This window comes from Hydra viridissima, unplaced genomic scaffold, assembly GCF_058129835.1.
Source record: "Hydra viridissima isolate aposymbiotic clone 2 unplaced genomic scaffold, HvirCarnegie_v1 scaffold_11, whole genome shotgun sequence".
Classification (NCBI taxonomy): Eukaryota; Metazoa; Cnidaria; class Hydrozoa; order Anthoathecata; family Hydridae; genus Hydra; species Hydra viridissima.
Genome location: NW_028324310.1, coordinates 7,659,775 through 7,667,335, shown reverse-complemented (window position 1 = coordinate 7,667,335; position 7,561 = coordinate 7,659,775). Strand labels below are relative to the sequence as shown.

The following is a 7,561-nucleotide window of genomic DNA, read 5'->3' as shown; positions in this document are numbered from 1 at the left end:
ATTGTATAATAACGTAGAAAAAAATAATTTAAAAAAGACCAATCTCATATACTATTCCTTCCATTTCTTGATTGGTATCTGCAAATCCTTTACGCTGAGCTCTTTTTTTTTTTCCGTTTAAGCTTGACTTTCGGAGTAGACTTAAGATTCATATTAGCGACTCTTACAAAATCTTTATTTGTGCAAAACTCTTGCGTAAATTTTCCATTATACATATTTAGCATAGCAAATACATTTAAAACTCCATTTATTCCCTCATTAAAATTTATGATTGCAGATGAGACACCAATTTCTAATGTGTCTCTAGCAACAAAAATATCCTTCGGACATCTTTTCCAAATAATTCCATTTAACGATTCATTGTTGTTTTGTGTTTGCCCATGCAAACACTTACTTAGTAAATCATCATCACTTAAACTAAGAAAAATTGGTTTTATTATGTCTCTTACAACAATGGGTAGTTCTGGTTTTTCTTTATACAGGGCTGTACCATTTATTTTATCAGACTGGTATTTACACCAACTTTCAGGGGTTCTTGGACACATTTGGTGGCGACTATCTAATGTAAGTGCATCTGAGCAATGGTGAAGTACTGCACCAATTGCTTTTTTTAACTGGTAAACTGTTCCACCATTACATTGACGTACTGCAATTCCAAAATAATTTTGAAGTTTATTAATTTCTTTTTCGGTAAGACGATTTTTTCCACCAAGTGGTTTCCCATCAGACAATTTTAGTTTATAAGTGGCTTTAAATTTACGAAGTCTGCTACCAACTCTTTTTTGTATGTGTCCAACACATTCTAACTTTTGGACAATAAGATTTTTGTATGGATTACATTTAGCAACTTCTAGATAAGATTTTGAGTCACCGTTACCAATATAATAAGCATAACGTAAATTTCTGTCTGACTCGGATGATTTAAAACATTCAACAATTCCAACTGCCTCCATTGCGCCTGATGAGCCCTTATGGTTAATGCTACATTCATGTGTACTAAGAAACTCATCATATTCATCAGTGCCTTTTTTTGTTTCCCATTTATCACATTGATGGCATACTTTAGATTTAATGCGGTAGTCAATGCATTTTCCAGTATCGCTTAAAATTATAGTTACAACACCATTTAAAGAAGAGAATCCTCGCTTTTGCCAGGTGCCATCACATGAAACTGTAATATCTGTCTTGTTCTCACCAAGACCTTGCTTAATCTCAACAGCTGCTTTATTCATAAAGTTTAGAGCAACTTGCTTGTAAGCCACTAATATATTCCTTTGAATATCATGAAATGTTTTTTTATGGATTGGTGGAGGTAAATTCATAAAACCACAAAAGGTTGTTAAAGCAGCATACCCCTTTCCTATTTCCCTCATTGCAATAATGGATCTCATATTTACATCCGATTGATATTGCCCACGAGATTCATCATCAATTTCTTGGCTAGTGTAAACCCTTTTACTCCATGAGCAGACTGAGGCTGTACATGTAAACTCTAATAAAACAGACAGTCCTTTCTTTCTTGATAAATCTGTAGAAAGTTCAATACTCCTCGATTGACATTCAGGGCACATAGCAATTTCATCTATGATACTTTTTAAAACAAAACTATCCAACAGATGTAACAGTGTGGAAAATTCGATTTGTTATTAGGTAATGAAGTTCGTTTTGTTGATACTGTTGTTGCTTTATGATTTAATAATGTAAGTTTCTTTGATGAAGTTGAAGCATTTAAATTACTTGTTGAAGGTATGTTATTAACAATGTTGTCAATGTGTAGTCAATGTTGGGTTAAGGAGCTTTAAAAAAACTTTTGCCATGAAAACGTCGTTTTTTGAAAATTCTTGATCCTCCTGCCTTTCGTCTTTTTCCAGCATCAAGTTTTTTATTTTCCATACTTATTATTTTTTTTCTAAATTTGAATAATAATCATAATCATCTAACTGAATACACAAGTAGGACTTCTAGCACGAATCAAATAAATTATAGTAAATTAAGAACTATAATAATATATAAATACAAAATATATCTGCCAGCAGCAAAAGCATGCTTCTATTAAATCTTTTCGAATATATTTCGAGTTATACTTTTGGTTAAACTTTAAAACCACATGTGGATGTCCTGGATTACTTTTAGATGCTTACCAATGATTAAAGCAAGTTCAGGTAGGCTTCGTTTTTTAAATTTTTTTAAAGATCCGATTTTAATTTTTTTTTTTTTTGAAATCGCAAAATTTATGCGATTTTTATAAAAAAAAATTATACCATCTATATCTAATGATAAAATCATATAAGTTGTAAATATTTTTTTGAAAAACAAATATCACCATCATTTTCTACGTATATGATATTGGGTAAAACAGTACAATTTGAAATTTTGAAAATTTTCATATTTTAAGGTAGACTACCACTTTAATAAATTTGAAATCTTCAAAAAAAAAATTTGGGGAGTGAGTTTTAATCGTAGTAGGCAACTCTAATGAACATTAACTTCAATAAAAGCGAATTTTGATGTTAATTTTTTGGGTAAAAAACGAATATGAAAATTGAAGTATTTTAAGAAAAAAGAAGACGCGAAAAAGAGCATAAGAAATCAAATCTTTAAAACACTTGTTTGTTAAACAGCTTACCAGGGAATATAATTCTATAAAATAGTTTTTTTTTTTCAAGTGAATGGCTAAAATATGTTTAATTACAACAGCGTATGAAATGTAGCTCAAACAGACACCTTAAGTATTTGACAGAAAGTTATGTTTTTAAAAAAACACTAGGAATGATTTTTCAAATTTTAGGACTTTTTAATGGTTCCCATTTAATTACAAATTTTATTTTTTCAATTTTAAAAACAAAAAGAATCTCGAAAATCCTGTATAATAGAACTTTTTTTTTTGACAGGATAACAAATGTTGATACTGTATGGCCTCAATTCACAAATACTAAGTCTATTCAAATTGGTTTTAAGGCTTAGTCATTAGTCAGTCAGTAACTAGTGGTTATTAGTAGCCAACTTAATACCTTCAATTTCAGTAATCTGTAAACCGTTCCTCCAAATTTGTAATAAGTAGAAAATAATTAGAACAAACTACCTCATGCGTCAGTGCGTTGGGCGTAGCCGCTATAGAAATATCTATTGTGATATTCTTTTTGAACACAACAAATACATTTTTAAAAATATCTACGTCTCATTTATGTTAAAACCAACACCTTTTTGCAAAAAATTTTCAAACTAACAAGAAATTTTTTAACATTTGACGAAGCATTGAAGATCACACAAAAAAAAGAACTTGCTTTCAAGTAACTTTAAGATAACAGTGATCTTAAAGATCCCGACAGATCTTTTATCAGTAATGTGCACAAAAAAGTTTTTTTTAGCATAATTGTAATAAAAAAGGGAGAAAAATTTAATCCTATTTGATTTTCCCCCAACACTTCAAAAACCATCTACTATTGGTGCGATTTCATCTGCTGGTTATCTTAAAAAATTATTTACAGTGTAACGAATATGCTAAAAGAAAGGTTCAACATTAGTTGCAAGCAAATAGAAAAGAAAATTTGCAAGCCATATGAGTCTACGCTTAAGAAATAAACAAGATGCTGCAGAAAACAGGTGAGCTCATTTTTCTTTAGAAAAAACAAGAAAAGTGAAGACAGTGATTTCTTTGCCGGAATAAAACTTACCAGTTCAAACCAGCGTGAAAGAACTGTTGGCTCTTTACGTGGGTAATAAGTTAACAAAAAAAAAAAAATGTTCAACAGGACTTATTACGCTAATTTTGGAGTCTAAAGGGGAAAAAACAGAGATGCCACCTTTAGCAACTTTTGAGCATTAAAATTTATTTGTACATTTCATATTTACATTATACATTTCACTGAAAAAGATGAAGTTGATTTCATCATAATTCATCTGTTTTTTGCGTACGCATAGTTCCACTTCAGATGAAATACATTGAAAGTAGTGAGAATAAATTGGTATAACCCTACTTAACATATTTTTGAAGGTAAAAACATTAGAAAATTGCGTCATGTATAATTCCAAGTCACCAAAATTCTTATCAATGTCCTGCAGAACCGGTCTGCCCCCTGGTGCTTGGTAAATGTTTTTCTTGTTTTTCATAGTTGCTTTATTATTATTATTATTATTCACTTTTAAAACAACATTTTTTCGTTCAACGACTTAACATCCATTCACATTCTACATCATTTGAACAGCTACTTTTTTCTTGCCTTAGTTTATCGCAATTTTAAAAAATAAAATTAGATTTTGAAATATAGTTTGTTAACAAAAATAACATTTCAACAAAGTCATCAAAAGTTACATTTCAACTAAGCCATTTGATTTGACAAAATCTGTTTCGTACCGAAATAGCTCATCAAGGGGTACTAGAAATTTTTCCACTTTTTCAATCAGTTATTTGATATACATTGCAAAGTTGATTGAGATTTTCTGCAAGTAAATTGCTCCTATACCTTCTGAATATACTTTTTTAAACTTCAATTGATTACATTCAGGTATATTTTCTGGGTTGTCCTCTTTTAGACGAAATTATCCAGATCTGGCGTAAAACCAACAACCCAAGAATTTTTTTTTTGAGAAAAAGAACAAGTTTCTACTTGACACACTGTTCGAAGTATGCATACCGATTAATTACTGAAGTGCTTTCTCTGGATATCACCGATAAGGTGCTCTTGTTGGAGAAGTAGATCCAGACCACTGATCTCAAAATATAACTGGATAGCGTATTCTATTGTTTTTTAAAAATAAAATTGAAGCTAAAATTGGCCTCCCAAGATGGCGGCGATCAGAGCTTTTAGCGTTGACCGATGTAGATTTTATAAGGCTTTACAGAAATATGAAAGAAAATAGTTAAACAGAGCTTCGAAAGAAAAACTAGATTATGAAATAGATTTTTAAAAAGTTTAAAGAAATGAAATGGTTTTAAAAAAATTAGACAATGAAAGAAATTATTGATTTAAATGGTAAAGTTCAAAATATTCGATATAATTTTTAAGTGCAATTTACGATTAAATTAATATTTATGTATAATTTATGCATCTTTTAGTTCTTAGTTACCCAATGCAGTGTGCTATAAGGTTGATAACATAACTGCATAGTAAGCGGCAGTGGTGGAATTTTATATTTTCAATTTTTGTAGCAAGATACCAGAAATGTACATGCTGTATGAACTATTAGTTGAATGCTGTGAGCACACACAACTCAGGGGTTCCTTCTAGGATTATTTAATGCATGAATGTAATTAATGGATATAATATTTAATAAGAATATTAATTACATAATATTTTTTTAAATATTATATATTATTTTATTATTCTTTGTAATATTCCAGCTCTCAATAATTGAGTCAACTGTTTTTGACTTGTTATTCATAAGAACTTTAAAAATTATTAAGGGAATTATTTGATAATACAGATTGTGTATGTTATTAAACATTATCAACATGTATGTTATCAAAAAATGTATGATACATATAAATTTACATCTTTAAATGTTAATTATCCCTTAAAGTTTAGGGATAATCACTCCTAGTTTAAGATATAAATGCATGTAAAAACACCTTAAAAAAAAATTCATAACGTAATAATAAATTTTTGAATATAGAAATATTTAATAAACAAACTTCTCATATGTTTAACTTAGCTATAACTGATAACCATTTATTTTCAGACTAAACTTATTTCAGAAAGCTAAACAAAAGTACATCTTTATCACCTGGGTAAAGAACAAATTGCCCTTGTTCAAAAACCAATGAAAAATATTTTTATGATATATGATATGATATGATATAGGGGAACATGTGGCAAGATGAAGAACGTTTTGAAAAGCACATATGTGTTATTCAATAACTGTTTTAATAAGTAAAACTTTAATAAAAAGTGGAAAAAAAATTATTATGCGTCACATATGTATAAAAAAAACCTTATAAAAGTTAAAAATAGCCTGGAAAATACTTATTAATCAAAGTTACCTCAAATTATCATTATACCATTACCTTTTTAAATAACACGATATCATAAATTCCAGTTAATCAGATACAAACGGTTATACAATTAATACAAACGGTTATACAATGTAATACAAACGGTTATGTAATTTTTTAAACAATCGAACTATATGTTTATATAGTACTATGCAAAAAAAAGTCTACTAACCAGTTCATAGCAAATTCCAACACAACAAAATAAAGCAAATGTCAAACAAAATATTTTAATGCATAATAAAACAATGTAATAATGACTAAGCTACACAAAAGTTATTACAGTACAGGTTTATGGTAAAACATGTACTTTGGCGAAACGACAAACGAGTCATCTTGCCCCGTTCATCTTGCCCCTAGTCTACTTAATCTTCAAAATGACTCAGAACTCTACATAAATAAGTTATCATAGCTTAATACTACTTGTATGGCTTCCAAATTGAACAAACTGAATGAGAAATTCTTGCTTACCTTTGGCTAGCGATGTAATGATGAAATAAATCAAATAGAAGTGGATAAATTTTTTTTTTCCTTAATATAGAAAAAAACTTTTTAATAATTATCTTTGATTCAGAAAATAATATTTATAAAGAAAGCATAAACAAATCTAGTAGAAAAATCTACTTCCCTCTCAGCTACAGACAGATTTCATATTTAGTTGAGTTTTGAAGATAACAATATATTTTCATCTTGCCCCATTCGTCATCTTACCCCATGTTCCCCTATGATATGATATGATATATATAATAATAATAATAATAATAATAATAATAATAAAAATAATAATAATAAATTTATGTAAATATGTAAATTCCGTTATTTTTATGAAAAATTTTTTTTTTGATAAAACATAAAAAATAGATTTTTATTTGAAACATTTATCAATATTTGAGATTAAGATATAAAACTTGATTATTATCAGTTTCTTAATTTTCATGTAGCCGTTCGTTAATTCCGCCGCCATCTTGGAAGGCCAAAACTGGCTTCAAAAAACTTCCCGTAAACGATATCCAGTTATATTTTGAGATCAGTGATCCAGACAAACAATCTTTTCTCAAACTTTTCAACTGAACTTAACGCTCACAGGTGTTTAACTTTAGATTAGAAAACATCACTACCAATAATCGCGTTGTAACCAAAAAAAAAAAAAATCCAATTTGTCGTCCAGTATCACCAACTTCCTTTATGGAATTCGATAAAATTCTCACTCTGTTGCTTTTAGGACTCCCGTTCGCTTTTAAATTTTCCTCTCTATTCCTAAGTCTTTCAAAGCACTGAATGTATCACTGAGAAAATATCTCCACCGAAAACTGCTAGAATTAGCAAGTTCATGCTACATGCTATTCTCAGACAGATTAACATCAGCTAATACAACCGTTGCGTTTGAAGATTTTGGTGTTGCCAGTCGTGTTATTGATCCGAGTAAAAAATATGACGAGAAAGTTTAACCAACTAATGTGCTCTTAACTAACTAAAATAGTTCGTGCAACTATTTTTTTTTACTTAACAAAATTTAATTTTCTTTTTTAACTTTTATATTAAATACTTATAAAAGTTTTTATAAGTATTAAA

General features: G+C 29.0%; 1 pseudogene; it reads right to left on the bottom strand.

Annotated features, from left to right (window-relative positions):
- Nucleotides 1–28: 28 nt before the first annotated feature.
- On the bottom strand, nt 29–1,909 carry LOC149881983 (uncharacterized; annotated as a pseudogene).
- Nucleotides 1,910–7,561: the final 5,652 nt, after the last annotated feature.